Source organism: Nilaparvata lugens, chromosome 10 (genome assembly GCF_014356525.2).
Source record: "Nilaparvata lugens isolate BPH chromosome 10, ASM1435652v1, whole genome shotgun sequence".
NCBI classification, from domain to species: domain Eukaryota; kingdom Metazoa; phylum Arthropoda; class Insecta; order Hemiptera; family Delphacidae; genus Nilaparvata; species Nilaparvata lugens.
In genome coordinates, this window is record NC_052513.1 from 11,624,091 (window position 1) to 11,641,612 (window position 17,522).

A 17,522-nucleotide genomic window follows, 5' to 3' on the forward strand; every position below is an offset into this window, starting at 1 on the left:
CAAAAATAAGTATTGATTGAGTAATTACTTATCTTATCCTCTTTGTTTTCAAAACGTTTCATATTCAAAATATTCTTATTTGTTATCTGTTTTCCCCCACTTTTCTTTATTCTCTTTATACTGTATTGACCTACACAGGTTTATTTTTCCCTGAAACCCATATTCACTATACATGAAATCAACAAATTCATCTTTGATTTAATTTTTTTTCAGTAGCTTGTCTATTCATTTATTCTATTTTTTATGCTTCTTCTTTCAGCAGTAAAGTGATTGACTTCGCCAAGTCAACAAATAAACAAGTCATTCTATACTATGTATCAGGAAAATATGCAATCAATATTTCATTCACTCATTAGAAAATGGGATTTTTATGTTGAAACATGTTGTGAATAGAAGCTTCTAATAAAGAGTACTTGGATTCTCTATTTCCTGATAGTTTCCCACATATTTGAATTTGAAATTTATTATTAAATTTATCAATCAGAGGTGCCACGGAGGGGAGGGGGTGTTTGGCCGCAAATTGAGTCCTTGAAATTCTAAGGGGGTTGCTTTGAATCAAAGGAAGCTGAATATTTCCTGAATTTCGGGATGCGAGTGCGTGCATTTACTCCTGTATTTCTATAATTTAATTATATTCCATCATAATCCAAAGATTACCAAAACCGTCAGTTATGTGCATTCAAAACAGTGAATCTTTGTTAAAACTCCTCCTAGAATTAACTAAGCTTTAAACAAGCTAATAGCATAATCCAAAGATTTCCAAAACCGTCAGTTACGTGCATTCAAAACAGTGAATTTTTGTTGAATTTCCTCCTAGAATGGACTAAGATTCAAATAATTTAGCAATATCCTGAAATCAGATGATAGCAAATTCGAATTCTTCAGCCTATTGGCTCACGAGTTATATCCGCTAGATATGATAATAATAAATTATCTTATTATTCAATGGCAGTAGATCTAATCAACCATGAGAATTCATTTAGAATTTCCTGTCTATGTGGGCAGCATAATTGATAAGCTAATCGAAATGAGATATATGGCAGGATGCAGTTTTCGACGACTGGTGGTATTTGCTCAACAATCCAGACAAAGATCATCATTATTATTAATTTACGTTTACTTAGCATTAAGTTGCATTGTAATAAGAGTTAGTTTTCCGTCTATTGGCAACAAAGAGTAGACCTCGAATCAGAATTTCAGTTTAAATTCGATTTTTTAATTAAAAACGAGACTTATCTTGTTTGAGTGTGAATAATTGTCTACAATTTGATAGCTTTGTGTCGAGTGATTGAGGGCGTAAAAATATTTTTTCTATAGGAAATTTGGCTGAGAAATTCAATGAAACTGGTTAGAAGTTCGTATCTGCAATTGTTATTGAGATACAAGTTGAAAAAAGTTCAAAGTCGAGTTAAAATCTAAACTTTTCAAACAGTTTTTTCTTGATTTTTTTTCACGGTAACAATATTTTTCCAATAATGAAAAAACTTTGCCATTTTATAAACTATCGAATGAGTATAAATTTTCCAGGGAAATTTCAAAACTAGAGTGTTGAAAAATGAAAATTTTCAAGAAGAGCACCTCAGAAACAGCTTTCTTGGTGATTCCCAGGTAAAACATTTGTTAAGTCTGTGACAAAGTTCATCCTCTAATGAATATTTTCTATCCACTATAATGCATAAAATCAAATCCATTTATTTTCCATTAAAAATAACTGAATATAATAATTATCATGTCATGTAGTATTCTCTGTGGCCTAATGATAGGCCTACCTGTTTTGTGCTCTCAATAACTCTTATTATCTGTCCCAGCCTAAACATAGGCCTACATTGAATATTAGAAGGTTAAAAATAAATAAGTTAATTTTTTAAAATTTTTATTCTAAAATTATCATGAATCATTAACATCAATTGGAAGTATTGTGGATATAGTCCATATGAGTAGCCATTGTCTATTCATTAAATAAAATTGATATACTGTATTCAACGAAATTCAAAATATCCTCCATTATTCTCTCTGCACCTTCTACTACGTTGCAAGATACTCCCACTTGCCCGTCTGACTTCGTTGGGCCTCGTTCTGACGTCATCGAATGCTAATTGGATTCTTTGTATCAACTCCTCTCTACTAAAGCCCTATAGAATGTACTATAGAAGCCCTATAAAAAGCTCTATAGTAGACCTATAGAATGTATTACATTCTATGCAATATTGTGCTACGGTTCTGAAGGTCGCCGGAAGCGCTAATAACGTACCTGGGTGGTAATATTTGACTTTCTCACCAAAAAGCTGATTTTTAAAATTTGATCCGGCCGGCATCAATTTTTTACACCAAGACTCATTAAAAATGTTACATCTATTTTCGCTTAAATCATTCTATAATTTTTCAACTTTACTTTATATACTGTCTAGCTTTTCAGCGTGTAAACTAGCCAAGTGAACTTACAAACTGTTTGGTACAATTTCGGAGGAATTGGTTTTACATAAGTTGATCCTGTATCCTATATCCACAGTGATCGAATCATTAGATTAGACAATGGACGGGAGAAGAGGAAAATTGGGTGATACCGTGATTTACCGTGGGAAACGTGCTGAAAAAACAATTCATCACAACACAAAAAAGACATTGAATAGCAGAAAATGGGACAACATGACGAAAAATTATTTGAATCTCTATTTTTGCAACAGGAGATTAGAGAGGAGAACTACCAAGAATGTAGCGACGTTTTAAAACACAATCAATAAAACATAAGAACAAGTGGTTACTAAATACTTCATTATTGACTGGTGAGTGAGTGGTATTTTGGTTTTGAGTGTGTTTAGAATAAACTCCACCATCTCAATTGCAATATTTACTACGATTTTACGACCAGCAATATTCTTTTACTAGCCCGATTCAATCTACAGACTCACTCAATCTAATAAAAGTCTAGCTACATACTTCGGTTCAGTATACCAATCCGATTTACTTCTCTATCATTTATCTTTCGAGAAAGTATAATTTTGTGAGAACAACTCTCTTCTACTTGGACAGATATTAGCTCCAAGCTCCATAATTACATAATTTGACATTTGATTTTTCAGGATTACCCAACATCAACATAAGGATGAGGCCCGTTCAAAGCTACACCTAAAGCTGCACAGTTGGGAGCATGGCAATCCCAACTCATATTGATACCAAGCATTTTATTGCTATTCTTTCATCAGGCAAATATTGTCAGAAACTAAAGAAAAATGTGAATTTCAGTTTCCAGTTAGAACGGATTTATAGCTACCTCTTTGACTTGAATTATTCTGATATCAGTATGATGGGAAATACACACATAAAATTCCCTCAAAAAAATTCAATTTATTGCTCTTCAGTTAGATTCCTGATCAATGTTTTCAGTTTTCTCAATTTTGTCAGAATGTGTTCTTCTATATCAGAAGCATAATCAAGAATCAATTTGATTAATGAGCATATATTAATAATTGAAAGTGCTAGAGTCTTCAAGCAGGCTCTCCTTATGTATCAGCTAATTGGAGGAAGAGATCAAGGACGTCCTGGGAAAAGAAGGACTGATTGCGGCACAGAGGTTGTTATGCCTCAATCGTGAAAGGAGAAAGAGAAGGAGAAGGAGGAGGAGGAGGGGGAGGAGAAGAATTGTATAATATGAGAATATAATAATCAGGAGTAAAGGAGCAATAAATACTTGATCAGGAGTCTAATTGTCTAGCAGTGGCGGCTCCTCTTAAGGTTGCAAGGTTGCACAACCCCCAACAAATCAGGCAATAGAGAGATTTTCCTTTTCCAAAACGTCTCAATAACACTTCAATTTGATAGTTATATAATTGAAAATATTATTCTCTCAATTCCGACAAAATTCATACAGCAGAAAGGCAGAACAGATAGTTCAACATTTTGAATTTGCGCGGCCCGAAGAAGGAACGCATTGCATTTGCAACCCCCTATGACGCGTCGCTTATATGGGAGAAAAGCGTTGGAAGCCTAAAGTGCTGGAAAACCAGTTGGTTGCTATGACAACGGATGGCTTTTTGAGGATAGCACGATTGCAGCGATCCTACAACCATTGTCATTAGTTCCTACAGTCATTCTATAGAAACAAACGATACGATACCAACAATATCGATCTATGAAGTCTGCCTTTGTATCGATAGTCGATAGTATCACACTACAGACGACAGACCATATGAAAAGTTTTGTTTTGATTTTGAGGATTGTTTAGTGATCGTTTAATAACAAAAAGCTATAATTTATTCTATTTAAAATTTTTTTGATGATTTATTTAGAAAAATAGCAAATGAGAATGAAATTGAACTTGGGAAGTTTGGAAGACCTCCAAATCTTGAAAATTACACACAAGCTGTAGGCCTATAATTATTGGGTTTGCGTAAGCGCGTAAGTTGAATAGCAGCAGTTGAAAAATATATAAATTATTGTATTTTCAGGCTAATAATTGAGACTGATAGATGTAAAACAGTTTTGGGTTTTCTGTTTCTATTGTATTGTTTGAATCTTGTAACTAATTCATTTTCTTATTATCTCTTACAGTGACTTGGAATTATGTTGAGAGAGAAATAATATAATTCAAGTTCTATGTCGATTTAATAATCCCTATTTATTGCTTTCTTATTTACTATGTAAGTTAGGATTGATATCTGCAACCTCCAAGTTATATTTACACCAGCCGCCACTGTTGTCTAGATAAGTTCAACACACTTATTAAGGAGACATATAAGGTAAAACCTGTTGTCTCCATTCCTGTAAATGGATAAAAAAAAATAATGAAACAATTTGCATACAGAGCACAAAACTGCTTTGATTGGTGGTTGGTGCTTATTTTTGATACTCACTCTTGAATGGGTGTTTCTACAATCTGCCATTCTTGATTTGCTGTTACACCCGTCCTCTCATCTGTTCAACAGACATAAGTCCTAAAATTAGAAAATCATGAACACCAAGTCTGTGAAAATGTATAATATTGAATAATCCGAGGCATATGCTATAATCTATAAACACGAAAAGTTTCCAGTTTGCGAAGTGTCGCAAATACACCAACTCCGCCCTATGGGAAAATGAGAGCAATCATGGCTTAGGTCACAGAGGAGAGAACAAGGTTCTCTTATTCTTCTTTTTTCTGTGCTTAGATTAAGACAGACTCCATATTTTCATTTCAATGCTGACTGTACAAGTCACAATGTAGGCTACACGATGTTTGCTATCATGTGTTGACCTAAATGTCAGTGACATTTGTCGCTACATAAGCATAAGTTACAGACTCTCACACCAGTAAGATAAGGAAGAGAAATGGCCATTGGAAATCGAATTGAATTGTTCTGTCTGATATCTTGAAGCAGATTGGGCAGGCACCGGTCTGAAACGAGTCGAGTTGGGCTATTTGCAAATAGCCATAGCCAGAGCCATAATGCCGTAAAGGTGCAATAAACATAGTTTCATAAAAGCATCACTGGCCATAAAGTTCAAACGGTGATAGATAAGGCCCAGTAGTTCAGTTCAGTTCAAGCAAAACAAGGATGTAAAATTGCGTCCACACGCATCAGTCTTTTGTAGGTCTGTTTTCCTATTTTTGTGCTTACAAGCTCAGTTATCCCATATATTCGGTTGATACTGTAAGTAAAAATTGTATCGTATTTTTTCGCTAATTCAACTGGATAATGCTATATTTGACTTCTAATCATTTAATTATTTAACAACATAATGACAAATAAAAATACTAGTAGTTCTGTGAACAGTAGACCTCACGCAGTATTCTCATCCACAAGTACCTGATGCCACCTGTTTTAAATGTTCAACAAACTCAGTTCACGTTTGAATTTGTATTTCATATTATTTAATTCATCCAGTTCCGTGATAATCTTTCCATCTGATGAAAATTAATTTTTACGATCAAAAATATTATAATTTCTGCAGCATTATTTAGTTCATTTGATTATTTTCAATCACCTATTAAATTAGTTTTTTTCCAATGTGAGAATATTGATACTGATGGGTGTTTCCGGGTATGTCATCAAAAGAAATGAAATGGTACTTATCGCCTACTTATCGTTTATTGTCGCCTGCGTTAGGCGACAGTTGAGGCCACTCTAATTTTTGTACAGCCCCGACAGTCGAGACCTGTGACGGCAGAGGACTCCTGAAAAAGAGGCCTCAAAACCTATCTACCTTCAAAGTTTATGTGCTTTTTTTATGAAGGAAGTTTCCATTATTTGGTTTTCAACAAATTAGAAGTTATAATCATTACAAAATGTATTTTGCCTGGAATCGCAGTAGGATGTGTCCTCAACTGTCGCCTGCTGCAAGCGAGTCTCTAATTTTTGTACAGGCCCGACAGTCGAGACCAGCGACATTCGAGGCCAGCGACGGTAGAGAACTCCTGAAAAAGAGGCCTCAAATGTCGCCTGCGTTAGGCGACAGTTGAGGCCACTCTAATTTTTGTACAGCCCCGACAGTCGAGACCTACGACGGGAGAGGACTCCTGAAAAAGAGGCCTCAAATGTCGCCTGCGTTAGGCGACAGTTGAGGCCACTCTAATTTTTGTACACTCCCGACAGTCGAGGCCTACGACCGTAGAGGACTGTAAAACAGTCCTCTACGGTCGTAGGCCTCGAATGTCGTCGGTCTCGACTGTCGCGCCCCCTTCATGCCGCGGCATTATTAAGAATTAAAATTTTTGAGAATCAGTAGATGGAAAATTGAGAAAACATTCATTTATAATAAGTCTGAATAAGTAACTGAATATATGTTACTAATAACTAAAATATGTAATAACTCTGTAACTAAATAATTTACTAAAAATCAATTAATCCTAAACACCGAAGACAGCACAATTATTCGAAACAAAGCAATTTCTTTAAACTGAGGACGCACTGCTGGTTGGTTACACACCAAGTCATTTCGTTTTTAATAACTTTTTAGGAAATAACTTTGCAATTACTTATAATTTATAGAAAAATATAATTCAGCCTACATGTAAATATAAATATGTATATACTACACAATATATATATTATGTAAGATTATCATAAACACTATATTATGTAAGCTTCACGAACACACTGACGATGAGAGTGAACTTACATCTGCACTGACCGCTGTTATGAACCCAGCTCACATTCCAGTGAAGGTGTGTATGTTTGTTATTGTTATGAAGATTTCAAAACAATAGTGAAATGTCTAAAGAAGGGATCTTTCTACAGACCTTGGTGATGTGCATTCCTGCAGAAGGTTGGAGAGAATTCACCATTCATACATTTTCTGGTGAATGCGAAAAGGTTATATTGTTCAGGGTAAGAGAAAGCAATGGTGTTTTAGAGAATATGGGGAAGTAAGAGGGAAATTCATTGTTCATCCTCCAAAGCTAATCGAGTAAAATCACAAGAATGTTTGTTTAAAAATGAAAAACAGAGAGAGGGTGTGATAGATTGATTGAGTACTTTATTTATGTAGATTACAATATATACTTAAATTCCGGTCCCGATCCGAGGCTATATTTTGATGCTTGCCAGTAATTGTTTAATCCCCTGGCCGCGGTACGAACGCTGCGCAGGTTGAGTTCAGTGGTGGGACTGCCACCTCACTGCATCTGAACTTGCAGGATTTTTTTAAGGTTTACTCCCCTAGACAAGTTGCTTTCACCACAGCTACGAGCCTTGTCCACCCGGTCTTTATTGTCTTTATTGCAAATATTGAAGAAAGGTAGGGAAGACTGGTCCAGCCATCTACTCCGTATGCCAGCAAATAGACTTCCAATTCAAGCTTGGCACTACAAACCCGATGGGAGAAGAGGCGTCGGACGACCGATGAAGAAATGGATGCCGGAACAGACCAACAGAGTCTAATCCTTGAATGACGATGATGATGATGACAATATATACTGGCACTTACATGCAATAGCTTACAATACAGCAAAATTATAGATTTATTTACATAATATAGACTAAGAAAATGATTATTGAACTGTATATGATATGAAAAAAGCAATTTGTAATAACTATAGATAATTATATCGTTATGCATCTACATAAATTGGCGGAGCTTTGGACATATCAATGTCCATTCTTCAGAAAGAATATTAAAAATATCCTTTCCACTAATTCTCTACCATAGAGTGAGAGGGTGTGAGAGTAAGTGGGTGTAGAGTGTGTGGTGGAGAGAAAGATAGAGTGAGGATTGGAGGGATAGAGAAACAGTCATAGAGAGCGCACAAGGGATGGAGAGAGAGACTGTGACAGAGACAGAGAGGAAGCGAGGAAGGGTATCATTGACATATTGTTTTCTTGTTTGCTTATTCTCCTTCCAGGAAGACTTTGTGAAACAAAACGTCTAGTACAAGAATGTTTGAGAGAGAAAAAATACAGTATTTACTAACTTGAAAAATTACCAAACAAGATAGAGTAGATAGAGGTTATCAATTCGAAACAAGGATGATCCTCCTTGATTTGAAACGTAGTACACAAAATAATAGACTATTATCCAATAAGACATCACTTATCAAAATAATATGAATGGTTTCTTTCTGCAATTATCAAAAATTAGTTTAGAAGTTGCAATTAGCCTACATGATTCTTCAAGTTCAACATAAATGTTTATGTAATAATTTGAAGCACTGACCATAATCATAAAGATTACTACAAAAATTGAAAACTATCACCATGGCAATAATGATGATAAGAGTTATGAAAGATTATACTGTCTTTGGGCTGTGGCGTTTGCTAGTTGGGAAATGCGCGAAAATTGCATGAATTCAATCCATGTGCTGGCTGAGTTGAGTGATTTTGTAATTATTGTATGCATAATGATACAGAATAGAATATAATCAAATTGATATTTCCTGTATCTTGGATGTAAATGAATCCAATGATCATATTTGCATTGTTATTATCCATTTGATTTTAAATTATCACTAGAATTTCTTTCTCATGTATTTCTAATGATATCCTATTATCCTCCAAAATAACGAAGAAGTCAATAATTTAAAAAACTAATGGGAGGATGCATTGTCATCAAGTTTTAACCTATTCTGAAAATTTCAAGTCTCTAAGAAGTGGAATAATGTTCTTGTTCGAGGCGAAGATAGGAATCATAAAAAAAGACACGGAAAACTTACTCATGACTCTCAATTAGCATTTACACACACCGTTTGTTCTTTATTGGAAATAGTAGAGCAGTTAGGCCTTCTGAATGTTTTGAATGTATTATATTTATAAAATATAATGAATATATTTTTCACCCTGTAATTGTATTCAGAGTGAACAAACACCAATATTATTGGCACAGTGTTGTAGAATATTATAAAAGCTTCAAAATGACATTTAGTTGAAGGCTGTAAGTCCATCTTCTATGGCTGGAGCGTCATTGGAAAAAGAGAAAAAACTACTGTTAGCAGCTGAAAACACGCTTTTCCCAACAAATGCCAATCTCAACAATTAGAAAACCGTGTAACTCATGATCCCTTGAAGGTATAGACCTGAAAATGGTATCAATCTCTTTGTAAAGATGTGTGGAAATAGATCATTCATGATAACAATCTCAAAAATGTTTCTCATCATGGAAAAATCCAATATGGCGGCCAAAAATCTGATTTCAAGAGTTTGAAGTTATATTCACAATAGTAAAAGTTGGTGGAATTGGATAAATGTTTCGGATATTGTAGTATGATTATTTTGGAGCTTCCAGATGGCTGAATTGATCCGATATCCTCAACATTATTAGAATTACAGACGATTTTTCGAAAATCGATATATTGTTTCCGCCATCTTGTTTTTTTCATGATGACAAACATTTTTGAGATTGCAATCATGGATATTCTCTTTTTACACATCATTACAAAGAGATTCCCAAGTCTGTACCTTCAAGGAGTCATGAGTTACACGTTTTTCTAATTGTTGGGATTGGCATTTGGTGGAAAAAGCGTATTTCCCGTTGCAAACAGTACTTTTCACTCTTTTTCCGATGACGCTATAGCCGTAAAATATGGACTTACAGCCTCCAACCAGATATTATTTTGAAGCTTTGGAAATATTCTACAATACCGTGCCAATAATACTAATGTTTGTCTACTGCGAATACATATACAGAGTGGAAAGTAAAATATTGTCCTCTAAAAATGTATGTTTCAAGTTTTTGAAGTTGAATAAATAATGGAAAGAGTGGTCGAAATGAGATGATTCTCTCGAACATTATTGTTTGGTTAATTCTAAACACTTTGGTGGTAAAACCAATCCGATATCTCTCACAATAGCTGAATAACAAGCGATATAAAATTTTTTGTCAATAATGACCGCCATCTTGTATTTTACAATTATGTCGAATATTTTCGTTGTTTCCATCATCAATATTCTTATTTGTCTTGTTGTAACAAAGAGATTGAGACCATTTGCAAGTCTCTATCTCAAAGTAGTAATGAAAAAATCGATTTTATAGTTCTAGCTTGTTACCTCATGCGTATGGAAAAACGCACCAGAAATCATGCAGGGTTTTCTTTGGAGGGCACTGGAGAACTCATTTTTTGACGTACAGCGCATGAAGATATATCGTTAAAAAGTTGAAAAAAAACGCTCTAAATTTCATAGATTTAAAATTTCTCTGTATCTCTTGCACAAAAAAAGTTATAATGGAATGAAATTTGAACAAATTTAGAAAAAAAGTTTCTTTTGGGCTTTTGAAGGTTATAACTAAAAAAATATGCGTTTTAGAGGAACATTTTATAGAACAAAAATTGTAGAGGAAGATTTTAAAAATATTTTAGTCTGAAAAACGGTTCAATATCTTGAACTGTTATTGAAATACAAGCGATATAGCAAAACCCTGAATATTTTGGCGGCCGAGGTGTTTGCCTGTGATTTCGACTTATCATCATCACGATCCTTATTATGCTAGACCTAACGAAGAAGTTGACACATCTTCCACGGCTGTTACTCAAAAATGACCACGGAATGACATTTGCGCCCGGACTAGTATGCGATTAGTCATAATAGGAGCTTTCCAGAACAATAAATCGTACCTATTTGTATCATATTCACTCATTTGATATTGTACGCCGTTCCAGTATATTACTGTAATTTCAATACTGAATATTTCTGAATGAATATGATTAATAAATTTCGTGAACTCCAAACAAATAGCCAGCATTCGAGATTATCAAGTCAGGATTGTAAGAGAAGCGTTGGAAATCGTTGGAAGTCTCCTTATGGAAGTTAATTTTGAATGCCAACCGCCCAGTACCTATTACAATGGAACCGGCTACAGCACCATTGTCACCAAAACAAGACAACATTCCTGGAACTTCATTCACCCAATACCACATCGAGTGGGAGGAGGGGGTAGGAGGTACGCTCTTCGACCCCGAAAGAATACAGAAGAATACAGTGTGGATTTCGATGCCACCCTCAGAAGATGTCGTCTGCATTGGCGACGAATCGTCACACTCTAGTAAGGCAAAGCAAACCAAAGACCTTAAAGATGCATAGACTCACATGCAGCGCTAGTGTCGTACTTGGAATTGAAATCTGCCATTGAGGGGGCGACCCATAAGATTATTACATACCAATGCCTTTGTGATCTATAGTATTACAAATAAATAATATATAATATCTCGTGCTAAAATATCTCAATGGCGGCCTTCAATTTCAAGTAAGAGCTATCATTGGGAAGGCATAGGCATTGTGGGTCTATATCTCTTTAAGGTCTTTGAAGCAAACGGATTTACCAGGGCAATTAATTTTTCATATACATACACATCAACGTCTCTTCCCTTGAGATCAGACTTGGGCGCCTGTGCGGCATAGTTGATATTTATATACATAACATTATATATATATATATTATATATATATATATATAATATATATATATATATATATATATATATCTTGTAATAATACTTCAATAATGAACTGGAAATGATTAAAAAATAGACTAGATAGCCTATTGCCATATTATGGATAACTACAACAAAACTAAGCATCTTACGAACATGACTAAACCATAAAAAATTAAATCTTACATAATATCCCACAATATTTATCTAACAACTATTTCTGTATCATTTATAGTTTTCGAGATACATCAGTTTGAAGAGGACTACAAACCTACGATCAGCATTTATTTCTACGGTGCATTGTTGGAGAGTTATAAGGCCTGAAAGAACAAAAAATTGGAAGAAAACTTGTTATATTTTAATATTTCAACAATTTCACACATTCAAGAGCAAATATCTCGAAAACTGTTGGAAATATCATGAAACTCCACTAAACAAAACTTGTAGAGGATTCATTAAGCTTCATTTTTGAATGGTCAGTGATGTCGATGGAACGCATTTCTCAAGATATATGCGCATGTAAGCAAAAATTGGAAAATGAAACTATTAAACAAGGCTACCCTCATCCCTTTAGCAGAAGGGGTAGGGATAAGGAATTTTGATATTTTCATTTCCTATCTGGTCCCAACAAAGGTGCAATGTCAAAAAACTGTGTTAAAAACATTGCCTCCAAATTCCTTTGTCAAATGGTCTATTGTTGTAAAACTGAAGATTTTAAACTGAAGCAGCTGCTTGGAAAATTGGAGAGGATCTAATTGTTTATATGGTCATAATCAGCATTGATTTTTTCCATCGATTTTCAAAAAGTTATAAGAGCAGAAATAGTGAAAAATTGAAGGAAAACGCGTTTTTTACAAAAAACCTTCAAGAGCGGATATCTCGAAAACTATGAAGGATTCACAAAAACTTGATGGATAAATATTGTAAGAAATTTATGAAGATTCAATTTTATATGGACTAGTCTTGTAAGTAAGATGGATGGTATTCGATTTATATGCGAAAAACAAAATAATGGTACCTTTGAACCACCACCACTCATTTAGCACAATGGGTAGGGGTGGGGACTTTTGATATGTTTACCTCCTTACTATCCTAAACAGAACTGCGAGGTCAAAAATTATCTTCTAAACTTATCCTTCTTGACCTTCTATACTCTTTTTTGAGCATTCATTGCCTGGAGAGAGAGTTAGTAGCAGAAAGAAAAGAATATCCGTTCAGTATTCCGTTTCTTTATAGTAAGTAGAGTGTGAGTAAAGTGAGTAGGAGAGATACGAAGAGAGAGAAGAGTGCACGATTGATAGAAAGAAATTATTGAGGCGTGTGAAAAAGAACAAGTGAAGTAAACTCTTGAAGTTGTCTTCATTCCCTTGTGATAACTTTCCGGAATAATACAGTATACGCTAGTTGGATTGAAGGAGTCTATAAAAGAGCGTACAGCTTGTTGTACGCTGGTGCGCTCTTCTCTTGTTATGTATTACAATAAACAATCTGGTGTTTATCTTGTGTTTTTTGTTCTTGTACTTATTTTGTGTTTGTACTCATCCTGTTTATCCATGTACGTTACGTTATATACGACATAACTGCTAATTATCCTCTTTATAATAATATCATCTTATTGTCATTTGAAAGAAAAAAAAGCATAAACTCAACCTCCCACATAATTGAACATCATCTTTTAGGTTATTTAGACAAATCAGAATAAAAAATAAAAATTCTTGGACAATTTCCTGATATTCAGATTACCTCAGATTTGCTAGAGCTATCACCTTCCACTTCTGCTTTCGGAAGTGCTTAGTAAACAACTATTCTCATATATATATTGTTTATTTTTGTGTGTGGCGAAAATAGCGTTCGCACCACGGGCAAAAATGTTTTTCCGGCTCTCAATCTTTTCTAGTCTCGGCCTATGGCCTCGGACTTGAAAACCGATTTCGAGCCGGAAAAATCTCATTTTCTGCTCTAGGTGCGAAATATACTATTGGTCATTCTTAGTAAATTGAATAATTTTCTCAAAAATTAGTATTTTCAGGAAATTTTTATTTCGTTCAATCAACAATACCATGAAGAATTTATCCTCAAGATTTCATGGATTTATCTGAAACGATCTGTCCCAAAAATTTAAACTTTATGCGCTCATAACTCAAAAAGCAATGATCAGAAAAGAAAAATAAACGTTTTCATTTTGATAGCTTGATAGTACGTTTATACAAATCGGAAAACTTTCACCAGTGAAAAGTTTTATTGGCCTTTGCACAGGGCACAGACTTAATGACCTTGCAGGGTCACTACCCCGGAGCCCGGAGTTGATCGCCAGGCGCAAGTGTGCCAGTCGTAACATGTCCGCAGTATTTATAGATTCGGAATGTATTAATACTTAATAGACTAGTATTCGTGCAGAATTGAATGATATTTTGAAGCTTTGACTGCTAACAACCAGATAGAATGCTCTTTAGAGCATTTAGCATGCTCTTTAGATAGAGTTCTGATAAATCATGCTATAATAGAGATAAGCCTACACACGCAGTAATCTGGTTTAACAAAAGTCCAGACGAAATGTATTATTATGATTGTGATTGGCGCCAGTTACTGTTTACATTATTGATTATTCAGCATGAGATTGCGCCGATTAGCTCGCACTTCCTGTCAATAGTCATTCTCTATTTTCCATATTGCCGTTCCTTTCAATAGTTCAAATTAATCATAATATGATTCAACACATTTTTTTTATTCTATTCTTTCTTCAAGTTGAACTCCTCAAATTCCAGTGCTACTTAATTTGTCGTGTAATTGTGGAAGTGACATGAGTTTGTGGATTTGAGTGAAATTTTCAATATTTTTTTGCAATTGTGAAGGAAGAGTTTTGTTTGGATTCATATTTGGAAATTGATCAATCTAATAAATTCAAAATTGTAGTAGATACATTTTTTGGACTCAAAATTGTGTACGAGTTAACATTTAAGTTACGTAAGTAGCATAACCTTTAAGCCGCGTTTACACCGGAGTTGGCAACCAATGATTGCCGACATTTATCGGCAATTTTGAGTTGCACGCATTAAAACAACTGCAACTCGCATTGCCAACCGTAGTTGGAGACCGATTTTGCGAGTTGGCAATCGAAATTTGGTTTTCCGACCGGAGTCGGTAAAGATCAAAGGCGGTTGCCAACCCCGGTTGGCAATGCGAGTTGCAGCGCTAACTTCAGTTGCAACTTGAGTCTGCAACTACCCCGCTACCCCTCCCGCCTGTTGGCTCCACGTGGTCGCTAGCTATAATGTAAGCGCTATACATTACTCAAGCTAAGCTATAGCCTATATTTCTTAAGCTATAGAGTTTCTTTGTTTGATTTGGAGTTTTTTTGATGTATACATTTATTTCTAATTTTATGAATTGTGTTACTTTGGAACATTAACTTAACTTTGTGTTCATATTTTATTAACAAGTCACTACCAGGTTGCAACTTTTTTGTCTAGATTTATTAACAATTAACTTTTGTCTAGATTTATTTAACTCAGTGCACAACGTAAACAAATAAAAGGTACCTATCTAAAAATAACAATATTTAGTAATTTTCTTTCTTTGCTCACCTGTATGTTATCCTTCAGGAAACCTATAACAGCCTCACAAACCTCTGGCACTAAAATAGATATCGCACTTTTGGAAACTTTAAACAAATAACTGAGACTAGTATAAGAGTCGCCACTCGCCAAAAAGCGCAATGTAATAGCCAATCTTTCTCGCACTGGAATTGCTTTCCTGTAGTTAGTATCCTGTTTACTAATTATGTGTCCAATACCAACAATTAAACTTTCAAAATCGTCACTTGACATTCTTAAAAAGATTTTTACACTGCAATCGCATCTCAATTCCCCCGTCAAAGGATCTGTATCATCTCGATTTAAATCATTTAAAAGATCGCTGCCGCTATACTTTGCTCTTGCCTGCAATGAAGGTCGAACCCAGTATCTTCTCGGTTTTCTACATTTTGATAAAATAACACACGCTGCCTTCAGCACTCGACATTCTACATACTGTCTGATTTTCTACATACTGTAAAGTTTAGTTGCAAGTTGCAGGTTGCAGACCTAAAAACAAACTATGTGCCCAGGTTGCAAGTACAAGTTGCAGACTTCCATCGGCAACTAGCGTCTGCAATCGAAATTGGCAATTTTTTATTGCCAACTCCGGTGTAAACGCGGCTTTAGACTGTGTATTCCAAATTAAGGTTTGAAGCAGTTTTGGGCAAATGCCTGTTGTTTTTACCTGAATTGTATTTGCATATGAATAAATAAATAAATCAATTAGTTTTTTAATAAATCAATCGTTATCATGGTGTAGAGTTACTGGAGTGAAGATAAAATAAGATTAGTAATTTCAACATGATTTGTGGCATATTTTATTGTTTGTGTATGTCGTATAGTGATATACAATTATTATAGAATGATTCTATAATTCTATGAATGACCTTGATTTAGTAATAATAATGAATGAGTAAATGAACAAACGGAATGACATGATTATTATTGTGATTGTCTATATTGGTCATGATAACTGAATTATAATACAACTTACTATTGGAACATTTCCGTTTTTATTTCACCTTCATATACAGAAGACATTTATTGCCATTCAGAAATAAAATTAACAATTCAAGAACGGTTGATATTATTAATCTCTTAATATTAATGCTTGGAGTTAATTTAAGTTGATAGGAGACCAGAAAAATAGAAATTGGAATGGATTCCTCCTTGAAAGAATCCTCGATGATTGAGTTACATGGGAACGCGACTAGGTGCCATCCCGACTACTTGTCCCCTTTTAATCTTCATCCGCTGGCGCCTAGTGGAGTCTCAATTCCGCTCGCGCAGAGCACCACTCTTCTCGGTGGAGATCCTAACACAAGCGCTCGCGCTGGTGGCGATTTGGCCGCTCACCAAGAGTCACACCTAAAAATCACTCCTATGCTCAAGCAAGTCACCAACTGAGCTGGATAAGGGCTGAAAAGGTTAGGGAAGATAGTGGGGGAGGATTACATGGCACTCTTACCACTCACTAATTGGAAGATTCCTAATTTTGTATTTTCAACATCATGTCTTTGTGAGTGAGCTTTTTCAAGGATGGTGCAATCAAGAATAAGAATAGAAACAGACTGAATGTTGAAAGAGCCACAAAATATTTGTCTAGCATTAGTGACAAGTTATTTGTAATCTTGAGTAATCAATAAAGCTTCATCTATAGCTGATAGCTATAGTGAATGTGTCTTCAATAAATTATCTTGAATATTAAAAAAGAAATTTCTTGTCTCATTTTTATTGCCTCAATTTCTCTCTGATATTTACTCTCATTGCCACTTATTTACTATAATATGCCCAGGAATTCGAGAAATTACTTCTTTACTTCAATATTTGCAGTGATATATATGGTAACATGCTACTCTTCTTAATAATCATTCTCATAAAATTTGTTTGAACAGTGTCTGTGAGTGTAGAAGACACAGACACAACTTGAAGATTCTCATTGGCTGAATTCTCTTATGGACTGATTGCCATCTGCGCGCAAGTGTGTATAAATAATTATTTATCCTCATATTAATTATCAGACTTCATGTAATACCTCAGTTGATAACCATACTGATAGCTCCATCTACCATATCATTGTTGGATGAAAATTTAGCATTAGGCAAAATTTA

The 17,522-nt window shown here is 34.8% G+C and overlaps 1 protein-coding gene across 18 annotated transcripts in view; it reads right to left on the reverse strand.

Annotated features, from left to right (window-relative positions):
- LOC111064544 (dual specificity protein kinase splA) overlaps positions 1–17,522 on the reverse strand; it is a 70,862-nt gene that overhangs the window by 50,804 nt on the left and 2,536 nt on the right. For 11 of the 18 annotated variants that reach the window (XR_005572265.1, XM_039436299.1, XM_039436297.1 and 8 more), the window contains exon 2: positions 4,851–4,911. The exons of 3 other annotated variants lie outside the window; for them this stretch is intronic. The gene's annotated coding sequence lies outside the window, so the exon portion shown is untranslated. Of the gene's footprint in view, positions 1–4,850; positions 4,932–17,522 lie in introns of all 18 variants that reach the window. 4 more of the 18 variants (XM_039436286.1, XM_039436283.1, XM_039436292.1 and 1 more) reach the window with 1 other exon arrangement.